This window comes from Parus major, chromosome 10, assembly GCF_001522545.3.
Source record: "Parus major isolate Abel chromosome 10, Parus_major1.1, whole genome shotgun sequence".
In the NCBI taxonomy this organism is placed as follows: domain Eukaryota; kingdom Metazoa; phylum Chordata; class Aves; order Passeriformes; family Paridae; genus Parus; species Parus major.
This window is the reverse complement of record NC_031779.1, coordinates 10381100-10397755: the sequence shown is the minus strand read 5'-3', so window position 1 is coordinate 10397755 and position 16656 is coordinate 10381100. Positions and strand designations below refer to the sequence as shown.

Below are 16656 nucleotides of genomic sequence, written 5' to 3'. Positions count from 1 at the left end.
AATTTGCCATACCAAAAGCAAACCATAAATAACTTGTTTAAGAATTAAATTCTATTTGAAAAAGGAATATTTGCTTTTTGAAGTGCACTTCTTTTCATTCTTCATTGATAGGGCAGTTTTAAAAGAAAAATTGCAACAGAGAAAAATATTGCATGACTACTTTTTTGCACCTCACAAAACAGTTATAGGTTTTTCTGTGAAAATGTGTACCATGGTGTTAAAGGAGGAGATATTTTCCCAGTCTCTTCATCTTTGTTTCTTAGCCAAAGGAACATGATGTTAAATTCTGTGCAAATATAGCACAAACCACAGTCCTTTGTGCATGTTCTTGAACTGTTTCAAGGAGCCCTAGAGATATCACACATTATCCCATGATTCAAACCTTTAACCTTGAGGGAAAATACACAAAGCAGCTTCAGATTTTTTCCAACTCAATATAGCATTGGAAGTACTGTAACAGCTATTTGATAAACATAATGAAAGGACTTTTAAAGTGAATACATCTTGTTTGCTATGTTTACAGTAAATATCTTAGTAAAGACTGTTTTAAAATGCACAACATAATTAACTACTCCAATATTTTTACTGTACTGATTTTTCTGCTTTAAGAGAAATCCAAGCATGTCTCCAGTTTGAGGAATGCAGTATCACTCGTTTACTAAAAAGGCGATTGATTATTCTTAAAACTAAATAAACTTGGGTTTAATCATCTTCGCCTGATATAAGGAATATTTTAAACAAAAAACATTTGTCCCAAGTGCCTAAAATGATTCTAAGGGCTAATAGAGTGGAAAATCACCTACAGCACGAAGAGGGGGACACGCAAATGCACCCCCTCTGGACTCATGCAGCTTGTACTGCATGGTATGGATTTAAATTAGTAGCAAACCTTCCATAACTACAACCACTTAATCATGGTTGTTTGTATTTAGCAAAATATCTGACAGCAACAAAGTTTTCAGGGTAAAACTATACTGAAATACTTGCAAGTAGAATATTGAAGTATTTCTAGTCATGGTGCCTCATTTCCTTATAAACATAAGTCTTTAAAATTGAAAAATGTCCCCTGATATTACACTGCTTTTAAATTCATTTCTATTGCTCTAGGAAATATGTCTGACTATTCAGGAATGTTAAGGAACTTAAATACATTAATTTTTATTGCATCATCATTCACTCAGACCAGAAACAGCAAAATAGCATATACCCTTTTCTTGCCTTATTCTACAAATTACCTTCCAAAAGAAGTGCAGAAGTTATGGTGAAGTCACAACTATCATACATTTGAAAAACTAGAAAACAGTGGCAGTCTGAAATAATCATTGCCACCATATTTCACACCTTTGTAGAATATTTTAAAATGTCTGGTATGTAACTTTTGAAAATCATCCTAAAGTGTTAGGTTGTTTTTTTTTTTTTTTGGCATGAGATATGGGAGCCAAAATATTGTAGCATGACATAACTTTTAAGAAACTCTTCCATCTGCATCATTTTTTCACTACACCAAATAAACATCTGTGATCCACATGAAGAGAAGCTGGTGGTCTCAAAGACCAAAAAAAAATAATAAAAGGCTTCTGTGAATCCGAAGTCTGTCAGCGCCAGCATAAAATCGGTGTCTTTTGAGGCCCCAGTGCACAGAGCACATGCTCCATCCACTCTTATCCATGTCCAGGTTGGGATAGGAGCAAATGCATTTGCTTTGTTGTAAATCTTCACCAGGTAAGAGATTATTGTGCACGAGATACAGGCCCTCCACTGCCAAGGAAGGATGGCCACCCACAGAATTGTTTCTCCTGAAACAAGCAGTGCCCCACGCCAGTGGCATTCCAGCAAAACACGGGAATTGCCAGCCCGTGTGCCAGAGCTGTCCGGGGGCACACGTGTAACCCAGCACAGCTCTGTGCAACAGCTCGGCCTCAACAGGACTAGGGAAGAAGGCTGCATAAACACATTACATTTTAGAGCAAGCCAGACATTTCGGAACCACTACTGTATTTATTTCCTCCAAGAAGCATTAATAATTTACCTTTTTTTCTTTTTTTTAAAAAAGCAGCACTGGAGCTGCATCACCGCATTCTGAGCAAATTCTAGGTATTCATACAGTTGTTTGTTTTCCTTTATCTCTTAGTTCAGTCCTGTATTTCACCCCACTGTCCTTCTGTAAATCCCTGAAGATAGCTAGATGGAATGAAACCCAAGGTTTTTTTAAGCTACAAAAGAAAATAAATTCTGCTTAAGCTCATGTGAATATTTAGAATTTTTTCCAAACACAAGGATAAATGTGCAGGACTTGTGATGAAATACAGGAAAAAACAATTCCATTAAAGGGCCACTTATGCCCAGAGAGAACATTCAGAAAACTGATGGGGAAAAAAAATAAAGCAGATGACAATGTCAGGGCCTTAAATACCCGCTTGCCCATCCAGCAGGGACAGGCCAGAGCTTTGCAGCGGCAGTGAGGGCCCCGCAGCCGGCAGGCCCGGAGCCTCCCTGCCCCTGCTGTGGGGAGGGCTCGGTGCTGGCTGCCCGAATCAGCCCCACCGGGGTCCTGCTGCTCCCTGGAAGGATTCTTTGCAGCAGGACAGGCACCTGCCCTGAGCTCAGGATGCAGGTGCACGGCAGGGCGAGGGGCAGGGCCTGGCACTGGGGGGAAGCAGCAAGGCAGGGAGCCAGACAGAGCTGCTTTCTGCCCCAGTGCAGCCCAGGAAAATGGGAGAAAATGAGGGTGGGGAGGAAGGAGACCTTAAAACTATAGTTCAGGAATGTTTTTTTAAAAGGTGCTGCTAAGGATACAGTCATCAGTTTAGCAGTTACCTACCTATGCAACCTTCTTACATAACTACCAAAGACACTGGAGGTTCCTCTTGCACCTCACCACACTCCCTTTTTTGTTCACCCTGGGAAGCACTAATGCACCTCTTGTGATTAAAAGCCAGGAGATTTGGTGTGTGGCTTTGCAATCCTCTCTTATGTTTCTTCTCCACTGCTTTACCAGGAATCCAGAACTTCATGAAGAAAATGGAAAGCTCCCATTGCGCTCTACTGGGGACAGAACCAGACCCTTCCAGGCTGGCATGGGAAGGGGCCAGAGGAAATGTGTGCACCTCACTGCCCACTCCGCACTGACTGTGGGCATGAGAGGGTGTCTGCAAGGCTGGGAACACAGCACAAAGCTTCTCTAGTGCAGACAGTGATTAAAAGTCTCAGCTGTGGAGGAGAGATTCTTCTAAACAAATCCTTTCCTGTTGTGAGATATTTTATTTTTTTTTCTTAGCAGACATCAGAACTCTCTCATTTGCAAATGCATGTACAAGTCTCCAGAGGGAAGTTTGAACTTATCCTTAAATTACTGAAAGTTTATTATTATTATTTTCTCATGGAAAAAGTCACGGATGTCTTGTAATCCCTCATGTTCCCATCTTTTATAATTAAATGCATCTTGACCCAGAGAGAAGCTTGGGAGCCCATTAGAATAGGAGGTGAAAGACAATTCTGAAACAATTTACAAGATGTTCTTTCCTTCCAGACTTCAATGTTACGAGTCACAACTGGGTGCTGAAAGTCCCACAAGTGCAGCCAGGAATCTATACATTCCATTTATGAAGTTTCTAGAGCATCAATAGCCCTTTTTCGGTGCTTTTTTGTAAAGTGATGCAAAATACTTTGTATCAACAGAGCTAATCCGCCCAGTATCTTGGTATGTGCTGCTCAGTCTGGGGCAGACTCTGACAGCACACATTTGTATTTCAGAATCAGAATATCTATATAAATTTTAGGGCATGGAAAGAGAAACTGTAGAGGTTGGAAGGCAAGCAGTGTGCCAAAAAGCTTAGTCTCTTCTGTAAAATGTCTTATATGTTTTCTCAGGGCCTTATTCAATGCTGGCTGAAACTAATAGGAATCCCTCCTGGCCTGGGCTTTAGCCTTTACACTGATGTACACATCTTTTATCACTTACTGCAATTACATTCTTGTCACATCTGTGGGAAAAATGGCATGAGATGCTCTGATACATAAAATACATCTATGAGAGTCCTGGCACAGGAGTTTGTTTTCCTGGCTTCTACATGGTGGCATTCAATGCCTTGGTTAAGAAAGCAAAGAAAATTCTTGCTTTCTGTCTCTAAATAAAAGACTTGAGGGAGAAACCATAAAACATTGAGTTACAGGACTACAGTTGATCACCAAACATGCTCATGCCAATGATATTCTGTGCCTGGATAGGAAATAATTTTTCTCACTTTACCATGATTACCATAAAAATACAGTCAGCTGCACTGGTGTCCTGCACCTTTTGCATTGCTCTGGAATGTCAGAGCTGGACACACATTGCCCTGCAGAGGAGGTGCCTCCTGCCCAAATGTGTGTGGGATGGCTGGCACAGGTAATCATGAGTCCAGATCCTTACAGAAAAGAGGTAAAACCACCCAAGAATACAGGCTGTTCTACTTCAGTGTTCAAGGAACACCCTCCTCTTGGGACAATCCACCAACCAGAATGTAATGCTAAGAAAGATTACCTCATCCTGTACACTGATTTAACAAGAAAGGCATGATTTAATTATTTTGGAAATGCATGATAGATTCATGTGAGCTGGATGCTTTGGATCTCAGTTGGGACAGCCTGTGGAAGAGCTCAGTATGGAGCTGCCACTGACCAGGTTCCAGTGAGCTCCAGCAGTGCCACAGCAAACATTCCTGCATTTGGTTTGGGTTTGCTGTGGTTAAAGAAGCCTATGCAGAGGCTCAGAATTAGCATCAGAGATTATGGGTACTATGTAGGTGAGATCTTATCTTAGTGATACAACATCTTGTGGAAAATATGTAAATATATCAAGTTACAAGTGCACACAAAAGCATTTCACAATTACACTAGGTATTAGACAGTTGATCCCTCATACAACAAATGCAAGTGATACAAGCTCTTAAAACTACATGAAACAAGACTCTGCTTTTTTGCCAAATTACCTGGTAAACTAACACAACAAGCTTTATCTTGTTCTTATTAGCCCACCTGTCTTTTCCCCTTTAATGTCAGGCTTTAAAGGGGAAATGAGTACTTAACTGATACTGTCTCTTCAAAGGGAACATTTGCTTCAGTTACCTTGCGTTTTTAATGAGATTGTTTAGTCACAGCTTGGCATCAGTTCATAGTATGCACCATATCAAAGCTTTCAGGTTTTCAAAGCACAAAAACACATCAAGTAGTTTGAGCCAGCAAAAGTGAAATTCTTCCTGGTTGGCATAAACTCATGGAGATGTTTAACTCCTGTCCTTGGTCAGTGCAGAGACAGAACTAAGAGGAGGAAGTTATTCCTTTAATAGCAATCTCCGTGCCATTTTCTGGGACCTGTTTACAGAAAATTCTCTGCAATTCAGATGCAGCTGAGGAATCACACAACCAACTGCAATTAGGATGAGAATAGGAGCTGCTGAAGTGGCCTCAGCACACCAAGGAGCCTAAATTTACTATTATGTCATGCTAGTGAAAACTTAAAAATAAGTACCCCTGAGGCTGCGTGGCCTCTTTTGTTAAAGGGGACCATAAAAGACACTGTATTTTTATTTTCTCTTTGTTTTCTTATAGGCCCTAAATCAAACATTTTACTTTGTATGGCTCTCACTCAGCGCACAGTACATGCATCTTTGACAAGCAGAGCATCTTTTGTACACAAAGACAAAAGTCCTGAGAACATTTACTGACTTTTGACCAAAAGTACAGCTCCAACCACCATCTCAAAGCCTCTCACAGTGCACATGTAAGCAGGTGGCCTGCTGCTGAAACATGAAGTCTTGTACTCAAACTTTTTCTTTTTTTTTTTTTAAAGAAATAATTAATTAATATTTTACATCAATACCCATGTTCAAAATACATTTCTTCTAAGTTTTATCTCCTCCAGTAAACACCAGAATAGTTTTATAAGGCAAATGATGAAGCGTACTGGAAGCTTTACAGAATGACAGAAGCACCCCCTGCCTTTACACCTTGCCATTCAAAGAACAAAAGCTACAGCAGCAGCTGAAGAGGGGACCTTCCCTAGTCAAAAATTTTCAATTTTTTTACCTAACTTTTGTATACAGTTTCTGTGGCAAACACACACACATGTTCAGGAGCCACCCCCTGCCTCAGTTCCTCTGGAGCAAGACTTGGCAATGCTCTTCCTCCACTAATGGAATGGGCTCGTTCATCTGAATGAGGTGTGGAACAAGCAATATTTAAGAGGGAACTGCTAAAGGAGCTTTCAAAGACAAAGTGAGTGTACCGGTAGAAAAGCAAACAAGACTCCCTTAGACACAGCATCCACTGCAGACCTGGGCTGTTTCTGAGAAGCTTCATTTTGTTTACTGCCACAAGTGCTGGGAAGAAATGTATCCTGACATCCTCCTTCCCCCAGAGGGAAGGCAATATACTCAGCAATTGATGTGTTAGAAGGGGTGAATGAATAGAAAATGAATAAACTATTTGCATATGAATACCTAAGTACCTAAAAGAACAGTTATGTCTTACTATCCTATGTAGCAAACAAAGTGCTAAAGGATGTCAGGACTACTAAAAAAAGAGGTTTCTCAATAAAAAAAAAACAAAACACTAGTTTCAGGGTACTAGAGTATATTACTTATGGCAAACAGATTTTTTTTATTTTTTTATTTTTTTTTTTTAACCAATAGGCAATCCTGCAAATTTAGACCAATGAGCTCCTGCAGTTATGTTCAGCTGAGAGGCTGAAATGGTAGAACCAAAATAGCACCAGGCCTGGAAAAAGACGATACAAAAACCAAGGAAATGTTCTGCAAAGTACCCATATTCCCGCTTCTATGAGCAGTATATTAATGTATAAAAAAACCAACCAAACAAAAAACCCAACAAATTCTGGATACTGTGGTTGTGACTTTCAAACTACAAGAAAACAAATGAAATGCAACAAAGGAAAGAAACCATGGGCTAACTGATGATACCACCACAGATGAAAAGGGAAGAAACAAAACCAGAGGATTAAATGTACAATTCTCACTATGCAAACAAGAACATGTTGCATATCATTTTGCACCAGTATTTGTTTTCAACACCTCATTTACCAGTGGCACCATCAACACCAGCCTGGCTCTAGGGTAAGGTGCAATTTGCCTGCACCAGCTCAGAGAGCAGTTCCTCTCCCCCTCTCTGCCCACACTGACCAGGCTATGGGAAGATGAGTGCAGTGGCCTGCAGGTACAGCATAGTATGGCCATTTCCATGCCAGTCAAGACACTTTCAGAAGCCTCTCACAAATGCATTAGCTGTTAGCTCCTTCAATTTGCTTAATGATGCATTGTAGAAAAACTTAGGAAAACAGCAGTCAGAGAGATTCACAGTAAATAATATACAACTTGACCTGCAGGTGGGATAGGCTCAGCCATGTGGCTATGTCTCAGTCAGCAGAAACTGGATTTCAAACCCCTACCTGTTGTGTTGCCTATTCTAATTGATTTTTCAAGGCTGAACTGAATAAAGTCTTATGCTAAAATGCAAAGGCAAATTTGGAACTTAATTTAACACATACTTTTATAATTGATGAAGCTAACATAATAATGTATAGCAGATGTGGCAGTGTGTTCCCCTCTGTGCCCCCACTTCAGCAATAACCACCAGAGATAGTCCTGATGGCTGCAGCCACCCTAGGCTGGACTTTCAGGAAAATAATGGCAACTCAGTAGCAATAGGTTGTCTGGAGCAGCAACCCAGACATTTTGCTAGTACCTAAATATGACTTTAAGTCAGTTATCTTACTCTATAAATAGTGATCAGCCCAGGGTCCATCCTACATGGTGGAGGCTGCATGCCAGGCTCTCCCCTCAAGCAGGGACATCTTCCAAGATTACTCCTCCAGGCTGAGATTCCTTCCTGCAACTGATCCATGGTGAGTGGCTAAGAGCCTGCTGAGCTTCACTAACCTTGTATCTTAGATGGGCTGTGCACAGGTAATCCTTGAGACATAAACCATTGACCAAGTCTGTGCCTAAGACTGGATCCAGCTGCACCTGGACTCCTCTGCATAGGAGGAGTCTGAACCTCACAACTCAGTGGGAGGGTCTTCCTGACACATCTGATTTATGCTGTTCTCAAGTGTACTTTGCCATCAAATCTTGTTAAACCACTGTCACACCATTGAACCTTGTTGACTCACTTTATCACTAGTAGATACTGCTCCTCTTGCAAGTAAAGTGCCTCACTCCATTTGGAAAGCAGACAACCCCAAAGGTCTTAGAGAAAAATAAAATGCAAACACAAAAGGTACAGAAAATTACGTATTTCATTTCCAGGCTGATGCCAAAGAAATTCCAGAATATATGTCCACAGAAGAGGAGTTAAGATCTCCCAGGGAAGCCAACCAATACTACTGTCTTACTTACTATTATTCCTTACTGCTGCTTTATTCATTCTGTGATAGAGCCCAAGGACCCCAGCCCTATGCCAGAGCTCATTCTGCTCAGGGCTGTGCAAACACATTAGCAAAAGTCTTTAACCTGAGCAGTTCAGTCAGTAAAATCACTCAGCCATAGACACCACTGTATAATCTTCCTCAACCATAAACTCACCTTTTAACTCACTCTAACAGTGCTGCCCATGTAACAAACTAAAATAATAGTTTAAATAACTATTTAAACTATGTTTAAACTGAAATAGTGACTTCTGGATTGCAGTTTGGGGAAAGAGAAAACTAAAGCCTTGCCAAGTCACCCAAATGTCTGTATACCTGTAACCACAAAAGAGGTACCACCTCAGAAAGCACTTCCATAGACCAGCTCCTGCAAAATCCTGTTCTCTGTCTGCCCTTGGGCTGCTCTCTTTTTTTAAACACAGCTAAATTGGCAGCAAGCAGCATGATAAAGGGCAGGAGACAGGCATTACTCAGGCCTCTAATTCTTGGTGACATTCATAATGAAACATCAGATGGTTATAATTCTTTTTAAGGTTCTGTTCACATTAAATCATTCAGCAATCTCATTTTTGCAGTGCTGCTGCATTTCTGGTAACAGACTCATGAGCGCACTAAATTCCCTTCAATCCTCCCCCCCATCAGACCAGACCACACTACTAATTACATTTATTTGAACTTTTTTGAAAATACTTTTCTTACCAGATAACTCATCTCTTCAACTTGAAAAATTATTTTCATCCTTCAGTGACATTTTTATCTTTACACTGAAGAGTTTATTCTACTAGTTTGCTATGCGAGCAGATTTAGAATTAAAAAGAAATTAAAAAAGCAGCCACATTTCCTAAAGTTTGGATCTGTTTTTAAGTGTATCTCCATGGCTGCCAGTCCACAAAGAGGAAAAAAGGTTACCCATGGCACATATTCAGAAAAAGTGTGTGCGCTCTGCAGTTTTCAAAGGAGACAGAGCTTGAGGTCTCCCCCCAGTCAAAGCTGAGACAGAAATTTTCAGATTTTTTTTCCTTCTGCAGCTTCCAAATCCTTGGTTTGATATTTCTCGTGTGGGGTGTACTGCTCATTCCTTACACTCCAGTTTTCTCCTTCCTCTCTATCTGCTTTTCAAAGCATTTCTGTTCATTTTCTGGACTTCATTTTCTCCAGCCTCACTTTCCAGTTTTCATTTTCCTTTCCCACAGATTCCTTCTCATCTTTCAGAACACTCTTCTCTATTTGGGTTTCTTTCCTTTTCATAACCACAGAGTCCTTCCTTCACTGACCCTGCCCACATTAAGAACTTTACCTGGTCAACCTGGCACAGGAGCCCTGGGAGATCCAAGCATTTTCCAAAGGGAAGAGGTGACAGTGTTTTGGTGACTGTTCTGCTGGCAGAGCTTGAGTGTGTCACTCCAGACATGAGCTGACAGTGCTTGAATTGGCTTCCCATTTTCACAGCAGGCCACTTTCCCTTTGGACCAGTAGGCCTCCTGCAAAGCTGAAAACTGCATCTTTTAGGGTTGTATAGACTGAAAAACCTCAAATATTTTCTGTGGGATAGAGCCCTAACTAAGGGCTCTATTCACCAGAAATATGATGCCATGGACTTCAACAACCCAGCATGTAGGCAGACTGCACTTGATAAATGTGTGTTTATCATAGCTGCAGAGCTCAGCTCTGCTTTTCCAACCTCCTTTTCCCTTAAGATTAGGAAGATAAAGGTCACACTTTAAAAAGACAGGCCTTTAAAGCTATTTTTTAAGTGCTAGCAGCTAAAGTCTTTAGTTTAGAAACTCAGTGTGTTCTTAGTGAAAATATCCCATCCTTTTCTATTAAATGAGGCTGCACTAAATCAACATATTTTTAAAGAACTGGTACATTACTGACAATGGCTTAAGAACCATTATTTAGTTACAGTGATACACAGAGGGTAAAAGAAAACTTCTGCTACTGAGAAAGGAAGCCCCAGAATACTCAACTGGAAATTCCAATATGGGTATGCATTCAGATCATATTCCAACCAAAATTCCTGTACTAATTAGAGATTGATTTTTACAAGGCTTCAAATCCTCTTTGCCTCAAGGCTAGGTTACAGAACTACAGTTAGTTCTCTCTCTTACTCTTTAGACAAAGATTCATTTTCTGCTCAAATCAATACAAAGAATCTGTTGCACTCCAGTCAACTCTTCACCTTTCAAATACCCCATACTCCATTTTAAAGATACCCAAAAGCCCTCACCAGCACCTTTTGCATTTCAGCAAAGGCAGCACTTTGGAGTGCCACAGAGCAGAGGCAAAGCCATCCTCACCCTTGGGGGATGGAGCAGAACTCGTATGTTCTCCACTCTGTACCTAAGAGTAGGATTTGGCTTACTTTCATCATCTATGCCACCCCTTTTACTAACACAAGGTGTGCTGCTTCTCAACATGTAAAACATGCTCAAATATTTCCTTCTTCTTTACTTATTCCAAAGTCTCAAAGAGCAAAAATGACACCATTAGACAAGAGGTGAATTTTTAGGTTCTTAAGGGAATATTTGGGTGGTTAGAATGCCATCCTAATCTGCTATCACTTCTTGTTCCACTGGATCTCTCCTGAATTTCCAGGCAAGGAATACAAGGCCAGTAACTCTACTCTCCAGACTGCCTTGGGCTCTGGCAAAGAGCAGCTGAGAAGAAAGATGTTTTACATATTCATGATTAAAAGATAACCGATAACCAGGATCCAGATGTTGGTCTCTGCTGGCCAGCACACAGTGCAATTATTATTCCATTTATAGAAAGAGATGTTGTCCTGCCTTTTCCAGCCAACCAAAAGGTCTTCCACAAAATGCTCAAAGACTCTGAAGAGAGGCATTCAAAGCAAGGAATGAAGAGGGAACTAATCATATTTGCTCCACAATTATTGCATTGTAAAAATTTAACATGGCCTCAGCCCTAGAGCACTACCCAGTCCCACAATCTCCAGGTTCACTGTGTCAGGTGAGCTGGGATTTCCCTCTGCAATTCAGCACTGGCTCCCACACGGGTGCCTGTGCACAACTCTGCAGCACCCCAGTGAAAAGCAAGCAAAATGTGAGCTAGAAGAGAGGTGAGAGCAGCCCCTTCACACCCACAACCCAGGGCAGCTTCTCATGAGCTCAGTGGGAACAGGCACAAATTGTTTAAGCCAAATGAAGTCCAATAGTGTTATTAAAGCTCTTCTCTCTCTGAGCTTGACCTTGGAAAAACTTTTGAATTTGTTTGAAGAACTGAATAGTATTCTAATTCCCTGCGTTCCTGACAAAGAGCAATCCAGCCAAAGCATAGGCTCTCTTTTGGGGATTTTTGGTTGGTAAGACCCTGGGCTGGAGGAAAGAGAGGGAATAAAAGAAAGTAAAGCTGAAGGGCAAAGTTTTCAAAACAGTGACTGTATAAAAATTATAGTTACCAGGCTGAAGAATGGCCCACAGCTTTAAGAAACATTATTATTATGACAGTTTTAACTGACATCCAGCTATCTGACTATAATGTTTTCATGATTCATCTTAATAAATTGTCAGCTTACTAAGTCCAGTCACAAATTATATCAGTAAGTAGTACATTTTGGCTAAAATTTATTATTATTATTATTATTGTTGTTGTTGTTGTTGTTGTTGTTGTTCTTATTATTATCCACAATTATCCACAATTCCATAAAGGAAAAACATGTTAGAGAGGTTAGAAATACTTGAAAAATTCTGACAATCACTACTAAAGAAAGCCTGTGAAGTGTAAAACTTTACGACACATATTCAGACTCTGCACGCCAATCCATTATTAATCTTACTTTTCAGCTGTGGACAGAAAAATATATAAACTGTTAATCCATTATATACAGAATCTCCCCTTGGGTATTTCTAAATAATGGGAAAACAGAATTTAACTGAAGTTTAAAAATAACGTTTTGTGTACCAGCATTTCAGTTTATTTTAAAAATATGCTTCTCGCAGACATAGAATCATTATGTATGTAGTGGTCATTTGTTTACTTATTATCGTAAAAAGTAATAAAGATGAAGTGCTGTGGTTCCTCTTAACATCACAGTTTTATAATTATACTGTACATGCCATTTCAAGCATTGGTGGAACTTGGCACAAATGTGATTTCTTCCAATTCTCTTGTATTTTCTCATTTCTCTGTCAACAGTTTCTTATTTCCTAAAATGTACAATATGCAGCAATTCCTGCTTTGATTAAATAATCTATTTTTTTTCCTCCTATTATAAACACTGCTTGTTCCCACATAACATCAACATCATTTATATGACAGAAAAATATTCACAGTCAGATCATTCAAACAAAACCCCAAAATTAATATAGAGAGCTACCCATCAAGTTGTTCCTCCTTTTCCATAAAGTCTCAAAATAGTTTGAATCCTTAAGGACAGCACAGATCCACCAAACTTCAGGTAATTATCAAGTTCCTGGTCCCAAGCTATCACAGATTTTAACAGAGAACATTTGGAGGAGTTTTGCCTGGCCCAAATTCATATTTTTATGACACCACTCTTAGAAACAATGGCACTATTTTGGCTGAAGATTTTGGACACAAGAAAACAGAAACACACACTACCCCTGAGGCAGACCCCAGACAAATTAAAGTCAGTGCTTGAAATCTGATGAAGTAACAATAAAACAAAATAAAAACCTTAAAGCTTACTAGTGTACTGTGTCAGGAAACATTTACAGCAGTGACTCTACACACCCCACCACAAAATAAATTCCTACCCAATTACGTTTGCTTTGGCCTCAGCTAATTTAATGTAATTTCAGTTGGATCTTGGTGGTTTCAGCTTTGTCAGCTCTACCAGGCTTTCACAGCAGGGCAGGAAACCAGGTTGATTTGGATGAGCTGCAGAGGAGCAGGACAGGGCAAACACTGGCTGCCCACCCATCATCACTTCCATGGTCCCAGTGTGCTTCCCACATGCACACTGCAGGAGCAAAACTCTTAGTCCAAAGAAAACCCTCACCCAAGCAGTGTGTGTGATACAGAAACAGTGCAGGAAAAAATAGAAAGGATTTTACCCTTCCATTGCTTCAATTTAAAAAAAAAATAAAAAAATTAAAGTAATAAAGAAACATAAAAGGGCAAAAATCATTATCTACATCTCAGTTCTCTAATGGAGCAGAAGCTTTTGGGACTGTAAAAATATCTCAGAAATTATAGTTCAAGGAATAAAGCTCATTCATTAACTCATTTCCTAAAGGCAGTATTTTCTGAGTATCTTCCTTTCTCTCCTTTTACTACCACGACATTATGTAACTACTTTATTACTGGTCTTATTTAAGACTTAGAAAGTGGAGTTCCAGACGGCAATGCAGTCACCATTAGCTAATTTAATGGCAAACTCTTCCAAGAACTGTAATTGAATTTCAGCCATTTTCCAAATTTGCTGCTTTGTTATTGCCTGTATTTGAAGAACTAAAATTTTACAAATTATTTTTTTAAATATTCATATGAATGATTATGCAATATCCCCTAATTTTAAAATACGGATTTTTTAATTTTATTTTTTTAACTCAGAAAACTCATCCAGATATCCAAACCATTTTATTTTAATGTTGAATTGTGAAATAGCTCTAAGATCTCTACAATAAACAGAATAGTTCAAAACATCAGAAGGAAAAATTTAATCATTTAAAAATATATGCCATAAGTAGCACTTCTATTAAGAGTTACAGCTTGGTTGTCTATACAAGATTTCTAAAAGAACATCACAAACTACTATAAATCTCAGAGTTTTATATATTAAGAAGTTGTATTGCCAGTCTCAAAAATGCTCTGTTTAAAAGAGGAAAATAAATAGCCTGTGATTTTGGTACAAAGAACCAGCAAGTCTTACATTACATACACAACTGGGTAGCTGCAATGTTTATAGAAAGACAGTCATTTAAACCTCCACTGAAAGTACTTAAATCTTTGTTGCTGACAGTTCAGAAGACAAGGAGGAAAAGGCTTATGCCAGAATCTGCTGTTTTAAGAAAGCAAGACATTTCATTTTTGCAAAAACACTGCCTGAGTTTGTGTAGAAATATTTACAATTGTCAACAGAAAACATGCAACAAAAGGTGGGGGTGATTATAGAAACAGAAAATTAATTTGGAAATGGTCTTCTCCAACAGGTAACATCAGCTTCTGTTTCTGGTTTCATACTCCCTAAAGAAACATTCCATCTCCTAAAGAAAAAACAGCATTAGGCTTAAGGATATACCACAAACACTGAAAAATGAAAAAAATTAGTTGTCCATGATTCCACTAAACTGCAAAAAGTACAAGAATTTGTAGTCTCCCAAGGATTTCACCTCTTTTTGTCTTTAGCTGTACATTTTTCTGCACAGAATACAGCCACCTATCAGCTTCTCATGCTTAGCTGCACAGACAGCTCCTCTTTCCCAGGAGTAGCTCCCATTTTATTTAAACACCAAAGGAACAGCCTTGTTGCAATTCCAGCCTGGCAGTGCCCAGCACCTCCTCTGTGCCCCAGAACACTTGCACCCACTGCAGACACTGCACTGCAGCAGCTCACTCCAACACCTGTGCCAGGTGTGTGCTCCAGGAGGGAGGGACTGCAGGGTGGGGATGCTCCAGGGGGTACCTGCAGGGTGGGGATGCTCCAGGGGGTACCTGCAGGGTGGGGATGCTCCAGGGGGTACCTGCAGGGTGGGGATGCTCCAGGGGGTACCTGCAGGGTGGGGATGCTCCAGGGGGTACCTGCAGGGTGGGACCCCTGCACTCAGGGTGAGCCATGGCAGCCACAGCACCAGGGCACTGTCGGTGGGTGACACAGGGGAGCTCCCACCCGGCTCTGACTCCCTGGGTTCTGCCTCACCCCACAGCCCCTTTCCTTCCTCCTCCCTTTCCTTCCCTGACCCACTCCTGCTCCCTGCTTTTGGAAATGTATCTGAACGCAGGGATCATCATCTAGAGACTTTTCCCTCCCCGAAAAAATCAGTGTTTTTAAACTGCAGATTATCTGTAGTGCAGTTTACGTGCCTGGAAACTGACATGCTGTTGTTTAAAATCCCCTTTTCAATAAGATGCATTAGCAAACAACTGTCTACTCATGTAAGGAAATGATGATCATTCTTATTTTGGACATAAACCTAGTATTTTATCAAATACAATTTCATTTAAATCTTACTAATGCTGAATGATTGTGGAAAAAATGTGGGTTTTTTTTAATGTTAGAGATTTGCATCCTTATAAAATTATTTTGCATTAAATCTCAGGCCTGGCATAGAATAAATTTCTACTCTGCTTGGTTACAAATGGTATTGACTTACCAGTTCTTCTTCTTCTGGGTACAATAATTTCAAGACAAAATTAGGTTTACTTAATGTAAAGGCTCAAATTACTTTAAAAGACAAGAAAAGGGACGTATTTCACAGCCTTATGTAATCTTTTTTCCTATGAGTAAACTCTTCTTAAATCTGTTTCTTACTAAACAAGACACTGGCATTTTGCATCTCTACTTTGTGTACATAAGAACTTCACCAAACTGGATACTGTTACAAAATGCTGCCTTTTCTTAGTGACATTTCCTTAGAGTGATAATTTTTCATGGCATGCTCTTGAAAAGCAATCATATAATCTAGAAAATATGCCATATTTGCAAACTCTTTTGCTCCACTTGCTTCATGGAAAGGAAAAGAGCCCTATTTTCCACCAGCAGCTGTGGTTTCCATGTCACTGAGGGGCACAGAGCTTGGCTGTACACCCAAGCCGCTGACTCATCAGAACTGGACTTGGCTGCAGAATGCCATTTTTTGTTAGATCCACATGTGATTGACACAGACCAACAATCTTGGGTACAGGGCTCATGCTAATCAGCCACATACACAAACAAGAGTACTCAACCCACACAAGTTTATCCAATCTGCATGGCCCAGAAAATAGCTGTTCATATCCAGAATGTTGATTTTTAGGACTACTAACTATTTCTTCTCTACCCGTATTTTTTTTTTCTCACAGTGGCTCAAGAGCTGTGTTTATTTCCCTGCCATGAAACATCAAGGAAATTTTCATTTAACAAACCCATCTTCTTTTAATACCTAGACTGTAGCACCATTTGATCAAGGAGAGTTTGTTCTCCAAAGCACCTAAGACACCAGCAGCCTTCTTCCACTCAGCTGCAGATGACCCTAATTCTGGCAGAAAAGCAGGTCTGTGGCATCTCATTAGAAATTTGTAGATGCCTGAAGTTAGCTGAGACTATACAG

General features: G+C 39.9%; 1 protein-coding gene across 7 annotated transcripts in view; it reads right to left on the bottom strand.

Moving 5' to 3' along the window:
• Nucleotides 1-16656, bottom strand: part of PDE8A (phosphodiesterase 8A) — a 152167-nt gene that overhangs the window by 84953 nt on the left and 50558 nt on the right. The window lies entirely within an intron of this gene.